Raw genomic sequence first — 20,438 nt, 5'->3', positions numbered from 1 at the left:
GCTCGTCGTTCCTCAGTCTCGCGCCGTTCCCTACCCTCGCCGTTCCGCAGTCTCTCACCGATCCTCACACTCGTCGTTCCTCACCGTTCATCGTAAATCTCCGTTCCTCTTCTTCTTCTACATTTTTTTTGTTTTGTTTTTTATTTCTCTCTGAATCAGAGCAAACTAAACATAAATGAGTTTGTTTGTTTGAATCTTTTTGTTGAAATTTATTACTTTGTGAATTGGGGTTGTTTGTTTGTTTGCTCTTCTTTGCTCTGATTAAATTATAAGTCAGAATTGGCAAAATTAGGGTTTTTGATTAAGGCATGAATCAGAGCTGATTTGGGAAGTCCTTTTTTTAATACTTTGAAAACGAATGTGGTTTGGAACTTTGGATTAGGGTTTTTTAATACTTACTAGATCAGTGAATATATATATATATATATATATATATATTCAACTGTGAAGTGAAGTAGTGCTTGAAATGGAATATATTGTATCATTACAACATGTTTATTTATGCAAAATTGTGTTGCACTTTTTCTTGCTATAGTTAGAACAATGAGCGTTATATACTAGTTCATTTTGTTAGAGATTGCATATTTATGCTTTTTCACTCCTTAATGCTCTTATTCTTTGTTTGCAAAAGCACAAATTGATTTAGGAAAGGGCGTAATTGATAAAGAAGTGGTGAAGAAGGCAAGTAACGTATCCCACTCTGTAAATATGACTCTAGTTGGAGTATTATGTACTTCTAGATAAGATTTTATTCTTGCACACACTTTACAACGTGTTCTTGCTCTTTAAGTTCAGCATTCTGATTCAACTAACATAATCTATGATATCTAGATTATCTTCTTTAAATGCACTTCATAATATTCTACAGGTTTAACACATCTGACTATTTGAGCAAGTTTGGGATAGGATTGCTCTTGGTCTAGCCTTCGAGTTTGATTCTCCTTGCACAATTCCAGCTATTGCACCGCGTCCTTTGCTGAAACAGAAAGGTTAGTTTTTTTTATTAATGGTTTTTATTTTCTGTTTGTTTTGTGATAACTGAGTTCTGAGAAATATTATGTTTTTCATGAGAACCGAGATGAACTGATTTTAGGTTAATCTCTACGCTTAGTCTCAATCATATGTTATTTGTTTTTAGGTTAATTTGTGTGCTAGATGGAAAAATTTATCTTCCACCCGACACAAACTTCTAAAAGCACTTGCAAGTCTTCTGCTGAAACAGAAAGTGACCAATGCCAGACCAAAAATCCAACCTCTGTCTCTGTGCGTAAAGAGCCCATTACCTTGCCTACTCCCACACCCAGCCCTACCCCTGTGCCTAATTTGGGCACTAAAATTGAAAACGAAAAAGATGAGGGAGACAGTAAAATGAGGAAGAAGTCACAAAAAAGTCTCCTATTTAGGATCATTTCAAAATCATAGAGGGTGAGGATCCAAAGGAGCCTAGGTGTAAGTGTATCTATTGTGGGGCAACATATGTGTGTGATAGTAGGAGACATGGTACCAATAGTATGAAGGTTCACATAGAAAAGTAATGCAAGAAATATCCATATAGGATCCAAGACAAAAAGCAAAAAATTCTGAGTTTCCAAACAAGCACTAAAACTGACAGTAATCTTGTTGCTATAGGCTTTAAGAAGGAGCATTGTAGAAAAGCGTTAGCAAAAATGTTGATTATAGATGAGCTTTCATTTAGGTTTGTTGAAGGTGAAGGATTTAAGAATTTTTGTCAAGTGACGCAGCCTAGGTTCTCTATCCCTTCCGTGTTACGATTGCCAAGGACATTTACCAACTGTGTTTGGAAGAAAGGAAGAAACTGAGGGCTGAATTTAGTAAGGGCGGTCAAAGGATTTGCCTAACAATTGATTGTTGGACATCCTTGCAAAATATTAATTGTTTGTGTCTAACTGCATACTACGTTGATAGTGAGTGGACTTTGCAAAAAATGATTATAAACTTTTGTCAAATTTTAAGCCACAAAGGAGAGAGTGTTGGTAAAGTCATTGAATCATGTTTACATGCTTGGGGTATTGAGAGAGTCTTCACTATGACTGTTGATAATGCCTCCTCAAATGACTCCATGATTACCTACTTAAGAAGGAAGATTAAGGGGTGGAAAAAGGTTATTTTAGGTGGGAAATTTATGCGTGTTAGGTGTTGTGCCCATATAGTGAACTTGATTGTCAATGAAGGTTTAAAAGACTTACATAATTCCATAGCTGCCATTCGTAACGCTGTGAGATATGTGAGGTCTTCTCCTGCTAGGTTACTGAAATTCAAGTCATGTGTGGAGCGAGAGAAAATTGAATACAAAGGTCTTGTATGCCTAGATGTCCTTACTAGATGGAACTCCACTTATATAATGTTAGATGCAGCCATTAAGTTTCAAAAAGCTTTTGAAAGATATGAAGAAGAACATGACAAGTTCGTGTCTTATTTTTGGGAAGAGGAGGGGGGAAAACAGAAGATTGGCCCGCCACTTGATGATGATTGGGAAAATGTTAAGGTGTTTGTGAAATTTCTGAAGACTTTTTATGATATAACTTTGAAGTTTGGTGCCACTTTGAATGTCACTTCAAACTCTTACTTTCATGAGCTTTGTGAGATACAAAACCAGCTATCTAATTTAAGCAAACAAGAGGATTCAATACTTTCATCCATGGCTGTGAGTATGAAAAAGAAGTATGACAAGTATTGGGGGAATGTTGAGAATATAAATTGTCTTCTCTTTGTGGCTGTTGTACTTGATCCTAGGTACAAAATGGATTATTTGACATATTGTTTCTCTATAGTGTACGATTCTTGCACTTCTGAAACATTAGCAAAGAATGTGAAGGATACTATGTACCGGCTGCATGAGGTTTATAGTGAGGACAAGGGTGAATCTGTGGCTAATGAAAGTAGTGGGGAGGCGGCAACAACAAGTACAACGGAGGCAAAAACAGAAGTATAAGAAAAAGGGTGTTTGTGGAGCTTTTTTGTTAGGAAAATGAGGGAGAAGAATGTGAATGAGTACAAAAATGATGTGGACAGATACTTGACAGACCCTATGGAGGATCCAACTAGGTCAAATTTTGATGTTTTAGATTGGTGGAAGAATAATTCAACTAATTACAAGGTTTTCTCACTAGTTGCAAGAGACATTCTTGACATTCCTGTTTCAACGGTAGCCTCAGAATCTGCTTTTAGTACCGGAAGCCGCATCCTCGATCCCTTTAGGAGTTCATTGATCCCCAAGATGATGGAGGCATTGATTTGTACACAAAATTGGCTGCGTAGTCGTGAGCACATCAACCTTATTGACATGGAAGAGTTTAATGAATATGAAGATATTGAGTCAGGTAATATTTTTACGTTTTACTTTTTCTTTTTTAAGTTTGTTTCATCTCCTTATTGTTTATTTTGTTGTCCTAACCTTGATTCTAATGATTTTTTTTTTGTTATGTTTTCTTCGCAAGATTTGTCAAATTCTGTTGCAATACATGAGGGGCAAGTTAGGAATGAAGGTGCTATTATTCTAGATTAAACTGTTTGGAGTGGACTAAATTTCCTATTTTGTTAGACTATGTCTATATAGACTGTTTATTTGACGTATTGTTAATTTTATTTCTGGACTTTATTGACTCTTAAGAACTATGTTTGATGTTATGTTAATGCTTATGGGTTGTTCATGGATTTTATGCTTTTGGACTGTTAAACTTAAAAGAGGTATGAAGTCATAAATTAAAATTGGTTTTCACCATTTACTTGGTAGCAAGTTGAATACTTGTATCATCTTCATTATATAGTGCCTCTATGGATTACGGTCTTTGTTGGGTCTTTGTTAGTTAGGCATAGAAATCTAAATGTGCCAATTTAGTTGCTAAAGAGAAGCTGAGAAGGCCAATTATTGTGTTTCCAAAAAAGGAAATTTCTACTTTTTCATATTGCATTTGGACCTCGTACACGTAGGAAGAAAATTGCTTCAACAAGACAGCAACCCGACTAACTAGAGTAATCCGAGCCTACTCGAGGCCACCTAACAGGTTATGGGTTTGTGGGCTTAAAAGAGTGTTACGGCACGAAATTTTCTCAACCCGCACTGAGCGGATAAGCTCAATTTTTCGGCCCAACCCAATCCTACCCGGCCGAATTAACACCTCTACTCTCAAGCTAAAAGTGAACCTTACGGGCAAAATTAAATAGAATAGAATAAACAAACATTATTGACGAGTGACGAGTGTAAATAGTAACATATTTTTTACGTGTTTAATATTTTAGATTTGACATTTATTACTTCTAATCTTTGTAACGTTTTGCGAATTGACAAATTATTCATTGAAAATCTAAATTTTAGAAAATTATTATGAATTTAATAAAGTATTACGTCAAAGTACTAATTGAAAGATGGCAAAAACGTCGACGTGCATAAATGTAACGCACTCAATCTTTATTTAAAGTATGAATGTTTACTTTCCAAATGAGTTCAGATGATAGATACTAAGGATTACTTGTACAAATTTTAAAAGTTACCACTTTGAGACAATTGTAAAAAATAAAAAATAAAAAATAAAAAAATCATATATCATGGGGCCATTCCGATTGACTTTTTTTTTAATATCACAATAAATTCAATTTGGCATCCATTTATTAAGACTAATTTATCATCTATCAATAAAGTAATACAAAAGTGATTGGCCGGCATTTAATAAAGGGAGAATGAGAGAAATAGGCTAAAATTTGAGATGAATTAAAATTAATAGGCAAATAATTTATATAAATTAATAAATAGGCTAAATTACTGTTTTCGTCCATAACTTGTCTGGTTATGAACCATAACTTGACAAGTTATTGTCCATAACTTGTCTGGTTATGAATCATAACTTGACAAGTTTGTCCATAACTTATCTGGTTATGAACCATAACTTGACAAGTTTGTCCATAACTTATCCGGTTATGAACCATAACTTGACAAGTTATGGCCTATTAATTTCTATAACTAAAAAATAGCCTATATACTTTCTTAAACTTTTCATATTGGCCTATTTCCTACTATTTTCCTTTAATAAAACGTTGAGTAATTGTAGAAAAATGTAGCCCAAGCGGACCCCAAGACAACGAGACATCAAGATGAGATATTTTTCTTCTAGACTCCATTAGTGCAAAATGATTATTTCTAGTGTGAAACATTATTGACAGTAAATAATCACATAACAATTTGATAATTGCATCATCAACTACACTTGGTACTCTTGAACCTTTTAAAAGAGTTTTCACTTGTACTCGTGATCGAATCAAAATTTTATATCTATACTTCGCTAATTTCTATAATAATTGCATCATCAACTACACTTGGTACTCTTGAACCTTTTAAAAGAGTTTTCACTTGTACTCGTGATCGAATCAAAATTTTATATATATACTTCGCTAATTTCTATAAATGTGTATTTACCTAATTGATTGGAAAAGAAAACATTGATGAATTGCTCGGAAAGCAAAGATGGAATCTCAAAGTTTCATTAGTGGGTCTAATATACTCTCTCTCTCTCTGCTTATATATTAGAGCCACGACCTATGTCTTCAAACATTTGGTATTGTTCTTGAGCGGTACTTTCTACTACTAAAGTATATATAAGCCCATCTCCAAAACCCTTTCTTTAACAACATAATCTGTATACAGCTGGTCAAGTCATCTAAACGTTTGCCCGCAAGACACACGAATGTAGTTAACAAATTGAAGGTTGCAATAGCGCCTGAAATTATAAACAAACAAGAGAAAGGCTCGAGACCTATTGGCTCGCTGCCCCAGGTGAGCGTGGATGTGCAGTTAAAAGAGCTTAGCATGGAATTTTCAAGTCTTCCACTATTCCACTCTCGGTCACTTTAACAACTGCCTTTGAAATGTCAACTAATAAAGGTGAATGCTTTGGGAAAGCCTAGGATGCAATATTAGGATGACAAAAGTACAATTAATTGACAAACTAAACCCCTCCTCATAAAAGATAATAACCAATTATTGTGGGAAGCTTTGGCCCATCAATCTCATTGCTTCTCCCATAATTGCTTAGTAGGTGGATGCAACATATTGAGGGAGCTCGAGATCCATGAGACAAAGGCAGTCATTAACTCAAAGTTTGGATAATGGAAGAAGCAAAAAAAAAAAAACTAATAAGGACCACCGCGAGTCCCTAACTCCGCACAAAATAGAGTGCTCTCTATTTCTGTACGGATTTAGGAGCTCACGGTGTATCCTAATTCTGTTTGGAGCAAAATTAAAAGTTAAAAGTACTTACGAAGCCTAAACCACCGAGTTTGTGATTGGGTCCTGCCTTTATGAAGCCCTTGCAATATTTTGCAAGGAAGACATTCGCATGCGCGTCATTAAAGAATGCCGCCGTAATATCTCCATTTTTAAATGCGTCAGGGTAGTCATCCACAGAAGACATGTTCTTGACATTCTCTCGCTTAAAGTTCAAAGTATTGACTAAATATCTTACGATAAAAGAATTCCCATTGCAACCAACCATTGCATTTGTTTTCCGTAATGTTTTAATGTCGGACACTGATGGTTTGAATTGGGAAACAGTCAGCATCGAGGTGAGGCTTGCGGTGAAACTAGTCTTTACAACTAGAATTACAAACAACCATGGTGCCAAGACAAATCGTGCCAAATTACATTTTACTTGCTCTCATGTACATGTATGTAATTATGATAAACTGTGTTAACATCAAAACTATAAGATAAAAAATTTTTGATTCTAAATATTAACGTTCAAATGATGCAATTTACAAAATAAAAAAGTTAGCAACATTGTTAACACTAAATAAGATTTTAAACATGTCACTCGAAATATTAAAACCTTTCACAACCTTTTACTATCACTTGGGATATTATCTTGACGAGAAGGGAAAAAAATTATTTCCAAACTAGAGGAACTAAAACTTTTGCTTGTGATATGATGTAAAATAAAGCTGAAGAATAAGATGAAACTTGAATTGTGAGAGAAACTAATTACGCCATGTTTTACTTTAAAACACTTACCCTGGACAGAAAATAGAACAGTGACAAAAAACCATAGCATAGCTCCTAAGCCCCTTGAGCTCAGGATTTTGGCAGTTGTAGTTTTCAATTAACCAGACAGCAAAGCAAACAAAGAGGTGCATAAACTTCAGCCATAGCCACATCCCTCTAGTGAAGGCCTTCGTGAACATCTATCCTTCTTTTACTTTGTATGATTCTAGTTTGACCACCATCTGAAGTTCTGAACTAAGATATGCTTGCGAGAACTCAACGTACCGAAATCGATCAGCAAATACTCCTATATCTCCAAAAGCTGCATCAAATACTTATTTTCCACCAACAAAAGAAATTTTGTTAACATCTGCATATGGATCTTATAACTTAGAAATAAAATTTTCAAAGAAAAGAGTTGAGTAATACGAGCGTGCATGGGATGGGAATTCCTTGGAGCCCGGTAATTAATTTCCAAACATTATAAAAATGCGACAACCTAGAATACTAAGTAAACACACTGAGTATCCAATACGTGAGGTAGTGATTCGCTTGTAATCTTATTAATCATAATTGTTGATTCCAGATCAAACACAACCAGAAAATGTACACACACAGAGAAAGATCAAGGCAGCAACGATTTACTTAGTTCAGGCTTTGGAGAAACCCTACATCCAAGGGCAGGGAACAAATTCCCCAGCACAATCCACTATCATAAGAAAAGAACAATTACACTCTCTTGATCTCACACAGATACAACGAATGTCACTCAAAATATACAAGCTCTGATCAAACCCTTGAGCTATTCCCAAACACTTGTTTCTCACCTCTCGGTTTTCACACCCAAGAACACAGTCTTTATCAAAAAGATTACAGAGAAAAACTGAGCAAGATCGATAATGATCGATCTTAATTACAAGAGATTATTTATACTAAACCAGTAACTAGACTCTAAAGACTAACCAGAGTTAGGCATTTTACCAATCCATGGTTAATAGCAACAAGTCGGTTATAACAAATAAGCTACAGTCTTATTTGTAACTAACCAACTAATAAAGAATATAGCCTACCAAGATAGAGTCACATCTCCAACATAACTCCACCCTGACTCTGATTTGATAATGGATTAATGCTAGGAACCGTGCAATCACTAAGGCAATCAAGTTGGCAAAATACCAAGCAAGTTTAAGCCTTGCTCAATCTTGCTTACAGGCAATGCCTTTGTTAACATATCAGCCGGGTCAACCAAAGTGAAAATCTTTTCAACTTTGATTTTCCATTGTGTTATGATTTCTCTTACAAAGTGCAATCTAACATCTATGTGTTTCGTTCTTTCATGAAACACATGATTTTTAGCTAAATGAATTGCACTTTGACAATCACAATTACTTGTGGCTGTATGTTCGTTGATTCTCAATTCCTTAGTGATTCCTTGTAACCAAATAGCTTCCTTGAATGCTTCTGTTAGTGCCACGTACTCGGCTTCAGTTGTTGAAAGAGCAACAATGTGTTGCAAGTTTGATTTTCGGCTTACCACATTTCCACCAACAGTAAAAACATAACTTGTCACTAATCTTCACTTATCAACATCCGCAGCATAGTTTAAATCACAAAAACCTTCAATCACTGCTCCACCTTCATGGTTACTTCTATACACAAGACCAACATTTGCATACCCTTTAAGGTATCTAAGGATACATTTCACAGCATTCTAATGCTCCTTAGAATCTACTCACCAAGCTTACTCCATAAGCTAAATCCGGTCTTGTTCCAATCATAGCATACATCATGCAACCCACTACATTACAAGATGGAACCTTCTTCATAAATGCAGCTTCTTCACTTGACAACCCATCTTTAACCGAGCAGAGCTTGACATGCAAGGGAATAGGTATAGAGGATGCTTTCGCATGCTCCATGCCATAGAGTTCCATAACCTTATTAATTTATCCTGCTTGAGAGATAGAAAGAGTCCCCTTTTCTCTATTCGTTTTGATGTCCATTCCGAGAATTCTTCTAGCATCCCCCAAATCCTTCATATCAAACTCTGATTTTAAGATCATTTTCAATTTGTCAACTTCGGATTTGTCTTTGCAAGCTGTCAACATGTCATCTACATAAATAAGTAAGTAGATGAACATGTTTGTCTTGATTTCCCTCAGGTACACACAATGATCAAAATTTGATCTCTTGTAGCCATTTTGTAGCATAAAGGTGTCAAATCTCCTGTACCATTGCCTTGGGGATTATTTCAATCCGTACAAGGCCTTCTTGAGGAGACAAACCATGCCTTCTATTACATTCTTGATAAATCTTTTTGGTTGTTCCATCAGGATTTCTTCATCAAGATTTCCATGTAAAAAAGCCGTTTTGACATCAAGTTGTTGCAGCTCCAAATTTTCCATGGCTACTAGTACCAATAACAACCTGATTAATGAATGTTTGACCACATGTGAGAACACTTCATGGTAATCAACCCCTTCCACCTGAGAGTACCCCTTTGCAACTACACGTGTCTCGAACCTAGTTAGTTCTACTCCAGGAATCCCGGGCTTCCTTTTAAAGATCCACGTACAGCTCACCACTCTCTTGTTTGGTGGTTTCTTGACAAGTGTCCAGGTCCCATTTTTATGAAGAGAATCCATCTCCTCTCGCATAGCTTGAGCCATTCTTGCTTGTGTTTACTGTCGCAGGCCTGTTCAAAACATGTGGGTTCCTCCAGCTCTATGATGTCACCAATGTTTAATGCGTGTGAGACGATATCAGCTTGTGCAAACCAGATGGAGGTCTAATTTCTCTCCTAGTCCTATCCCTAGAGAGAATATAACCAGAGAGATCACTATCTGCATCTTCTCCATCTTCATATTGAGATTGGTGGTCACCCCTTGTTTCAATTTGCAAATCTATAACATGCTCATAAATTAGAATATTTAATCGAGGTGCATCTTTTCTTTGATAAGAATCGAGACTCCTTATTTCTCCACCTTAATCAAAGATGGATGATCCACCTTGATTAGAAGTGTAACACCTCGAGAAATTAAAAGAAATTAATTAGGTAATTAAGATTTATTAGTGTGCCTAATCTAGTTTAATTTTAAGTATTGTTTACTAAAGGTTTCTGACGTGTAAATTTAAATGTTTTCATTATTTATATTTTTATCCTAGAAGTGTGTGTAGACACATTTACTGGACTGTCATCTTAAATATTTTGACATCTGTCTTTTTCTTTTTTCTTTTTCCTTTTTCTTTCTTTCTTTTCCTTTCTTTTTTTTCCTTTTCCCGTGCACACACACACGCGCTCTCTCTCTCTCCCTCACATTCGAACTCTCTCTCTCATTTTTCTTCCTGAAATCAATCAAATTTTGAGCCAAAGAAGAATTTAAAGGAGTTTTCAACATTAAGAGAAGGATTTTAGGTAAGATTTCTAAAAAACTTCTCTTGAATCTCAGATTTTTCTATTAGGAAAAACCTATTTTAGTTTAAAACAAATTTTGATGGATTTTGGGTGAAATCACGGTAGAAATTGGAGATTTTTGGTTTGTTGGACTGTATTTGTCATTTGAAACCTGGATATGATGATTTCCCTTTGAAAAATCTCAGATTCAACTCATATTTGTAGGTTTTTGAGCTGATTCGGCGAGTTTTCTCACCCTGCAGATTCCCACCAGCCGACCAGTCCGGTCGACCGGTTCCTTCTCCACCGACCGACCAGTGGAGAATAACCTCTCTGTCACCGGTCGACCGGTGTACACGAGGTTTGACCCTATTTTGTCCAAAAATGTTGTTTTGACCTCGGTGTTTGAAGAGGACCCAAATTAGCTTCATTTGGGGACCGAGAGTGAATAGATTAGTATTTTTAATCCATGTTTTGAGATCAAAATCCTTGGAATGATGATTTGAAACATGAAATAATTTATGAAACCAGTAATTGAATTAAGGCACACTGATAGGAAATTGAAGTGTATAATTGAGATTGAATTACTTTAAGAATGATAATTGGATCCTAAAGTGTTGTTTTGTATCAATGCTAGCTGAGGAGTCGAATTGAAGGCTTTGAGGAAGCAAAAGCCGGAATAGTGCAATGCTAGTCACAGGTTTGGTACTTAAGAGGTAGGATTTCTTACCCCTTTCTTTGTTAGCCTGATTTTAAAAGAATTTTAGCCTTGCAAATGTTTTGAAGAAATTGCATATTTGTGAAAGAAAAGTATTTTAACACGATAGCTTGATTTTAGCTATTGGAATTATAATGAACGATTTCAGAAAGTTTAATGAATGTTTTCTTAAGATAAGATATCTTGCGAATCGGTAAACCAGCTGATGGCCTAGATAGGATATGGAGAGTGTATCCTTGGGGCAGGACCCGAAACCCGGACCGGGCCACTACGGTGGTGATAGGGCTTATGCTTATGGTTGTGTAAGTAATTTATCAGAGGATAAATTATTTGCTAATGCCTGTAATACGGAATTTTCAGTTTATATTTCTTTCAGAAAAAGGATGTGAGGTTTCGGCTGTTGTGTTGGAACTGAATATCTTTATTTCCTTGTTTAATTATTTATTTACTTGCTTACTCATTTATTTACTTGTTTATAAAAATTATTTCAAAAAACATCCTACTGGGTCTTTTGCTCATGTTTCATTTTTTTATAAATATTAAACCCCTCTCAGGCGACGCTGGGAGCATTGCTAAATAGCTGAGATAACTGCTACCGTATGTTTTAGTGAGGATTGTGATCATCATCCCTGTGTATAAATGTAAGAATTGTAAATTCTGTAAACTCTGAACTTTAGACTTCTAGACTGTGGTTGATGTCTATAATGTTATTTACATGTTCATGTATGTACAATACTGTATATCCTGTGATGAAGCCCTAAACGATGCCGGATGCTTAGTTTTAAAACTTGTTTTTTAGGAAGTGTGCGAGTCCCCATCATTTTCTTGTAATTTAATTTCAGCAAAAATGTGGGGCTTGTTTAGAAATTTCCTTAATATTTTACCTTTGGTTTTGATTATTATACTTCCAAATGTTTAATTACTTTCCTAATCATGTTTAACTTCTAAACGAGCCTCCACGTCACTAACCCCTGTTTCGGGGTGTGACAAAAAGTACCTGCAAAGTCTTCATATCCCAACTCAAAGGTAAAAACATATGCATTTTCCTCATCTGAAATTTTAGAGAACTTTTCAACAGGATGGCCAGTCTTATAAAATTCCAATTCATTGAAAATGATGTCACGGTTGATTACACACTTCTTGTCCTCTATAAGCCACACTTTGTACCCTTTGACTCCTCTTGGATATCCTAAGAAAATAGCTTTGATGGATGTCAGGTTAAGTTTCCCTTGACTTTTGTCCACATAAGCTATGCGCCCAAAAGGTTTTAAGTGCGTAATCTTAAGAGGTCGACCAGTCCATATGTGTTCAGGTGTCTTATGATCTAAAATAGATGAAGGGGATCTATTTATAAGGTAGCAGGCTGTCGATGTGACCTCGGCCCAAAATTTATGGCCAAGGCCTAACTCATGTAACATACATCTCACTTTGTTAAGCAATGATCTATCTAACCTTTCAACAACTCCATTTTGCTGTGGGGTTTGTGTACAAGTCCTATGTCTCACTATACCATTCTGTCCACAAAATTCAGTAAATTTATTATTACAATACTCTAAACCATTATTTGTTATGAGTTTTTTAATTTTCTTGTCAGTTTGGTGTTCTACCAGCAGCTTCCACTTTCTAAATTTCTCAAATGCTTGATCCTTAGTTCTAAGAAAATATACCCAAGTTTTCCTAGAATAGTCATCAATAAACGAAATGAAATATTGAGATTTAGAGAGGGAGAAAAGTACCTTTGGAGATCCCCATAGGTCTGAGTGGATGTAATCAAGGATCTCTTTTGCACGAAAAGTTGCTGCAACAAACTTAAGTCTGTGAGATTTTCCATAAATGCAGGTCTCACACATTTCTAAGGAACTTATCTTCTTTGAGTCTAAAACTCCTAGTTTGCACAATTTTGTCAAGCCCTGAATACCAATGTGTCCGAGCCTCTTTTGCCAAATTAGAGTTTCGTCAGAGTCCTTGACTGTTGTTGCTAAGACACCTTTAATTATTGTTCCTTGTGACACATAGAGTCCATGTTGCAATTTTCCTCTTAACACCACTAATGATCCCTTAATTACTTTGAGGTTGTCATTCTCTGATTTATAAGAGTAACCAGTAGAATCCAAAGTACCTAAAGAAAACAAATTTCTTCTTAATTCTGGTATGTACCTTACATTCTCAATCTTCCTTTGAGAACCGTCCTACATCTTGCAGACTACTGAGCCTATGCCAGCCACTTTACAGGAATCATTATTACCCATAAAAATAGAACCACCATCAATTTCTTTGAAGTCAATCATCCAATCCTTTCTTGGAGTCATATGGAAAGTACACCATGAGTCAAGGATCCACTCACTCCTTAAATCATTTAACGATACTGTTAGGACTTCAGCTATCACAAAACCTTCATAAACATTTGCAGAATCTGTCTTTTGTGGATCACTTTCTTTACCCTTTTTTTTCTTAAAGGGCAGAATCTTCGGATATGACCTTTTTCTGGCAGTGCCACCAGGTTTTGTTGGATTTTGACTTGGTCTTAGATCTGGCTTTGTGTCTGGGTTTAGACTGATCCCTTTTTTTCTTGTCTTCCCCTTACTTGTAACCCTTCTCCTCTTACATTGGATTTCTTGTTCGACTTCATCAAAAGATCTCTTGATCTCAATGCTCCCAAGACATCTTCTAGAGATAACGAGTCTCTTACATACTTCATAGCGATTTTCATATCGTTGAAAGATTCAGGCAAGGAATTTAACAGGATTATTGCTTGATTTTCATCATCAATTTTTTCCCCGATATTAGACAAGCTCACCGTGATAATCTTAAAATCATCAAGATTATCCTATAAAGATTTTGGCGACTCCATTTGAAAACCAAACAACTGACCCTTAAGGAGAAATTTATTTGACAAAGTTTTCTTAACGTACAAAGATTCTAATTTAGCCCAAACCTTCAAGGTAGTGTCTTCCTCATCCACTTGCCTTAAGATATTATCCGACAGGTTTAAGATTAAAAGACTATAGGCCAGTTCATTTACCTCTGCTTTGTCAGAATCCTTCGTGCCTTCAGGAAAACCATCGATGGCTTTCACGCATCGTTGTTGAACCATAATCGCTCGCATTTTCTTCTTCCACAGGTTGAAATCGCCGCGGCCATCTAATTTATCGATTTCAATCTTCGCAGAACCCATTCTTTATTTCTCTTCTAGTTTCTTGAAAAAATTATGGTTTGATCTTCTTCGTTTGACCAAGCTCTGATACCAAATGTTGATTCCAGGTTAAACAAAATCAGAAAACGTACACACAAAGAGAAAGATCAAGGCACAAATGATTTACTTGGTTTGGGCTTTGGAGAAACCCTACATCCAAGGGCAGGGAACAAATTCCCCAGCACAATCCACTATCACAAGAAAAGAACAACTACATCCTCTTGATCTCGCACATATACAACGAATGTCACTCAGAATATACAAGCTCTGATCAAACCCTTGAGCTATTCCCCAACACTCATTTCTCAGCTCTCAGTTTTCACACCTAAGAACACAGTCTTTATCAGAAATATTACAGAGGAAAACTGGGCAAGATCGATAATGATCGATCTTAATTACAAGAGACTTATTTATACTAAACCAGTAACTAGACTCTAAAGACTAACCAAAGTTAGGCATTTAACCAATCCATCGTTAATAGCAACTAATTCGGTTATAACAAATAAGCTGCAGTCTTATTTGTAACTAACCAACTAATAAAGAATATAGCCTACCAAGATAGAGTCACATCTCCAATAGTAATGTTACTCTCACATTAAAAGGTGAACAACTATAAATCTTGTGTGTGTTTTTTTTTCTTTATTTTATTGTTCTCACAAGTAAATGATGAAGGCGTGTAATCCATAACAGAAGGATATTAATCTTAGTAACTTGTAATATACTTGCTCCACCAATTGATCATATGAATCATAGAAGGGGACTAACACATAATCCAGTTGATAAGGAAGACGCTTCAAAGCAGCTTCAAACACATTAATCGAAAACCCGGAGATAATGGTTTCATTCCTTTCATGGTCATAGCTCAGGTTCACGAATTGATGGAAAGCACCATTCGCGGGAACCGCGATCTTCATCGGTTTATCTTCATTAGAAAAAGTCCAACCCTTTGGAACTGTTTGCGACCCACCTGGCCAATAGATTGGACCCGTCACTCCAACGAAACCATCGTTAGTTTCTTTCGTTTTAGTCCATTCTTTTTCCACAAAGTTCTCCGAGAAACCATGATCTGCTGACCAGAATGCTATCTCTCTGTAACTTTTCCCAATCAGATTAATAATTTCAATGGTCGGTGATTGTGCTAGCATCTCGTTCTTGAACTTTATCACTCCACTTAGGCCTCTGAAATCGATCGCCGAAAGGTTTTCAGATAATCTTTTCGATGTAATGGCTTTTCCCCGTGATTCTCCTACAGCTTTGGCAATGGCGGTAACTGCATCATAAGCTCGGAGTGCGAAGATACTGGGACTCGAATTCTCTTCTTCTTCAGGATAGTATGATCCGTACGCTCTTCTGAATCTACTCTTGAATTGTCTGAATGCCTCAGTAGTGTCCACAAAGCTTGTTTTAAGCCCAATAACACCTTGCATGTTCTTGCACTTAATTAACAGATGAATCAACAGAATCAAGAAGGCTTGTGATTTCATCCGCGACGATCCAAACATAGCCTTATTCCATCATTCCCATTTGCTTTGCCTTTTCGAAGAGCAGTACGGCTGACTCCAAAGAAAATTGGAAGATTATAAACACTATGTTGCTCTTTCTCTTCAGCTTCTTAAGTTCTTCCTTTATTGCTGTTTTGGGGTCAGAAAGAGAAGATAGGGATGGAAAAGACTTGCGGTGTTCAACCTCCGAATCAACTGATCGAAGCGAATCAGAGAGCGTGGTTATAATTTCAGAGCCGGCGGAGAAGTCATTATTGTGCTCGTAAATCGCTGTTACTTTTCGCCAATGAAGTGACCAACTATGGCGGCTATGCAATCCGTTTGGAAAACTATGTCGTTTGCCATTTGGAAGAGAATTGGTGACTGAAATGGCATTGGTGTTGGGCTTAAAATTGCTGGTGAAGTCAGCGAAATGAGAGGAAAATTCTTGGTCGTCTTACTATTATCCGTTAATCCGGAGACTAATGCTGCTTCTTGCATGGTAAGCGTTCCAATGATGACATGAACTTGTTTCCTTCTGATGAGATTAAAAAACCAGCATCAAAATTAAACGACTAATTGGGCAGCCAAAATTTGTTAGTCGGATTTCATCTCAATTTTTTTTTTTTTTTTTATTGTTGTCTTTTTGGCTATCGCCTATCGCAGACCAAATATCTTCGAGTTGCAATACATCAAGGCCTCGTTCACTTCACTAATTTGAGTTTAGAATTTGAGTTTTGCTACAGTAAAAAGCTCTCAGAAACAATTACATCTAACTTTTTTGCTACAGTAAAAAGCTCTCACATAAAATTACATCTCAACTTGAATTACAAACTCAAATCAGCGAAGTGAACGGGTCCCAAATATGTAACAGTACTTAGAGATATATAATGTTGATCAATTATAGAAAGAGTCTGACAAAATTTGAATAACATAATTTTTTTTTCTTTTTTGCTATAAAGGATGACATATCATGGTTATTATAATAGAGAATATTGGCATATTCTCAAAAGAAGAAATTGACAAAGAAAAAACTCAAATCAGCGAAGTGAACGGGTCCCAAATATGTAACAGTACTTAGAGATATATAATGTTGATCAATTATAGAAAGAGTCTGACAAAATTTGAATAACATAATTTTTTTTTCTTTTTTGCTATAAAGGATGACATATCATGGTTATTATAATAGAGAATATTGGCATATTCTCAAAAGAAGAAATTGACAAAGAAAAGAGAAATGCTAAGCATTTAAGATATGAAGTGGACCAAATTTTTCCTTTAAAAAAAAAAAGTGAACCAATCTAGCGCCTTCAACATAAATACACAGTAAACGAATAAATAAAAGAATCTACCTAGTGTTCCTATAGAATTTGACTAACAAAAAAGTATAAATGATGTCTAGTCAGCGGTCAAGCAAATTAGCATGGCAGTGGCACAAATCCTGAATTTTTTATTTGGGCAAGTCATATTAGAAAGAGTCTGACAAAATTTGAATAACATAATTTTTTTTTCTTTTTTGCCATAAAGGATGACATATCATGGTTATTATAATAGAGAATATTGGCATATTCTCAAAAGAAGAAATTGACAAAGAAAAGAGAAATGCTAAGCATTTAAGATGGACCAAAGTTTTCCTTTAAAAAAAAGTGGACCAATCTAGCGCCTTCAACATAAATACACAATAAACGAATAAATAAAAGAATCTACCTAGTGTTCCTATAGAATTTGACTAAAAAAAAAAGTATAATTAATAAATGATGTCTGGTCAGTGGTCAAGCAAATTGGCATGGCAGTAGCACAACTCCTGAATTTTTTATTTAGGCAAGTCATATTAGTAATTGGCTTGTAATTGCTAATTGGTAGGGATCTAAATCTGTAAGCAAAAAGGGAAAAACCTAAACCGATCTTTGATGCAAAAATAAAAATACGCCCAGCGGCCATCTCAGGACATTGTATACCATACAAAATTACAAATTAAAAACTATCTTTTCTTATTATTATTATTATTTTAATTTTATTTTTGGAACTTGGTAGCTGGATTGAGAATTTGAACTCCACACTCATGATGATGTTTGGTGAAGATGGACCAAAGTTTTCCTTTAAAAAAAAGTGGACCAATCTAGCGCCTTCAACATAAATACACAATAAACGAATAAATAAAAGAATCTACCTAGTGTTCCTATAGAATTTGACTAAAAAAAAAAGTATAATTAATAAATGATGTCTGGTCAGTGGTCAAGCAAATTGGCATGGCAGTAGCACAACTCCTGAATTTTTTATTTAGGCAAGTCATATTAGTAATTGGCTTGTAATTGCTAATTGGTAGGGATCTAAATCTGTAAGCAAAAAGGGAAAAACCTAAACCGATCTTTGATGCAAAAATAAAAATACGCCCAGCGGCCATCTCAGGACATTGTATACCATACAAAATTACAAATTAAAAACTATCTTTTCTTATTATTATTATTATTTTAATTTTATTTTTGAAACTTGGTAGCTGGATTGAGAATTTGAACTCCACACTCATGATGATGTTTGGTGTAAAATTACACTAGGTTATGCATGCAATATGCAACCATATTACAAATTATCCTTAGTTACGAAACTATATATCCTGTTTTCCTAAACCATCCTTACCAACAACGGTGACTTCATCTCCAACTTAGGTCGGGTGAAATGAGAACCGGGCATTAACGATATTCAAATAATTTCTAGCTCAATGCAATATATATAACCATATATATGTATGTATGTATGTAATCGTATCTAGTCGCAATATTAGGCTATAGTGTCTCACAGGTTCAAACATAGATTGTGTTGACCGGCAATGAGACAGCAGTGGATATATATAGCAAACATACATCCATATGAATACATGCATGCATACGTGTGTATATACGTATATACAATTAATACTTGTATGATAATTTAAGCTAGTTGAATAATTACCAGAAGTCGTAGCTCGAGCAGGGTTCCCACGAGAATCTTTGAGGTGCAAATCCAGTTTAATGCAAGTGGTTGAGTCGCTCAAGATGTGGTCTTGAACTGCCATCTCCATGGCTATTTTCTGTTCCTTTGCCACCCGACTGCTATAGTCAATAACACCACCTATTCTTGCAACTAAACATTCTTTATCATTGGTTTTTGCTTTGACCCGCCAATATCGTCAATACAAGCAAAACCATACTCAACCAACAGAATCCAGGATTCATTTTTTCTTTTTTTTTTTACACAGAGAGAGAGAATTAAGTGAAATGACTTGACTTTGAGAAAGAACGAGTTGTGAGAACAAATTTTATAGGTTGAGACAAGCCTGTTGTAACTACTGTAGATATTTGATTTGAACAGGAACGTTAGCTATTACTTGTTCAAAGTAAAATCATGGATTGAAGATTCAGATTCTTCTTTTCACATTTGATTTTCTTAATTCTTAATTATATTATTTATTATTGATTATTTTATTGTCTCCACAAGTCAAGATGTCCACTGGTTTTTCTGAGAAGGTGATCTAGTTGCAATCGCTCATGATATTCGCTCAAGGATATTCTTTCTGAATAATAATAATAATAATAAAAATAATAAAAATAATAATAATAATAATCTCACCATCAGAAGAAGAAAAAATGGGCAAGCATAATAATAATAATAATAATAATAATAATAACATCACCAGAAGAAGAAAAAAGAATGGACAATACTACTACTACTACTACTACTCCTACTCCTCCTACTACTACTAGGAAATAATAATAATAATAATAATAATAATCTCACCATCAGAAGAAGAAAAAAGGGGCAAGCATACTACTCCTACTCCTACTCCCACTCCTCCTACTACTACTACTATGAAGAAAAAAGGGGCAAGCATACTACTCCTACTCCTCCTCCTAATCCTCCTACTACTACCACTACCACCACCACCACCACCACCACTTATCTACCACCACCACCACCACCACTTATCTACCACCACCACCACCACCACTTCTCTACCACCACCACCACCACCACTTATCTACTACCACCACCACCTATCTACTACCACCACCACCTATCTACTACTACTACCTCTACTACTACCACCACCACCTATCTACTACCACCACCACCTATCTACTACTACATTGATGAACATGCAGTGGAATTAACACAATTTGCCAATGAAGTCATAGAGTTTTTCATTATTATTATTATTAGGCAATTTTTCTGATGTTCCCGGTATGTCTTCTTGTTTTTTTTAACCGGTATGTCTACTACTACCTATTTACTACTACATTGACGAACATGCAGTCGAATTAACACAATTTGCCAATGAAGTCATAGAGTTTTTCATTGTTGTTATTATTATTCTACAACTACATTGACGAACATGCAGTGAAATTAACACAATTTGCCAATGAAGTCATAGAGTTTTTCATTGTTGTTGTTATTATTATTATTATTATTATTATTATTATTATTATTATTATTATTATTATTATTAGGCAATTTTTCTGATGTTCCCGGTATGTCTTTTTTTTTTTAACCGTAGGATTGAAATCGTGCGGCACTTATATGAGTACAATACATGTACTTTCCAACATTGAATTAAGACACTAATGCTTCCGCGACTGTCAATTGTCTAACATTACACTTTTGTGGGCCCGGCTAAATAATAAGGT

The 20,438-nt window shown here is 35.5% G+C and overlaps 1 pseudogene; it reads right to left on the bottom strand.

The window, feature by feature from the left end:
- Window positions 1–5,559: 5,559 nt before the first annotated feature.
- Window positions 5,560–20,438, bottom strand: part of LOC21392882 — a 20,260-nt pseudogene continuing 5,381 nt past the window's right edge.

Source organism: Morus notabilis, unplaced genomic scaffold (assembly GCF_000414095.1).
Source record: "Morus notabilis unplaced genomic scaffold, ASM41409v2 Scaffold2216, whole genome shotgun sequence".
In the NCBI taxonomy this organism is placed as follows: Eukaryota; Viridiplantae; Streptophyta; class Magnoliopsida; order Rosales; family Moraceae; genus Morus; species Morus notabilis.
Note: the sequence above shows the minus strand (reverse complement) of the source record. Positions and strands in the feature narration are given on the sequence as shown.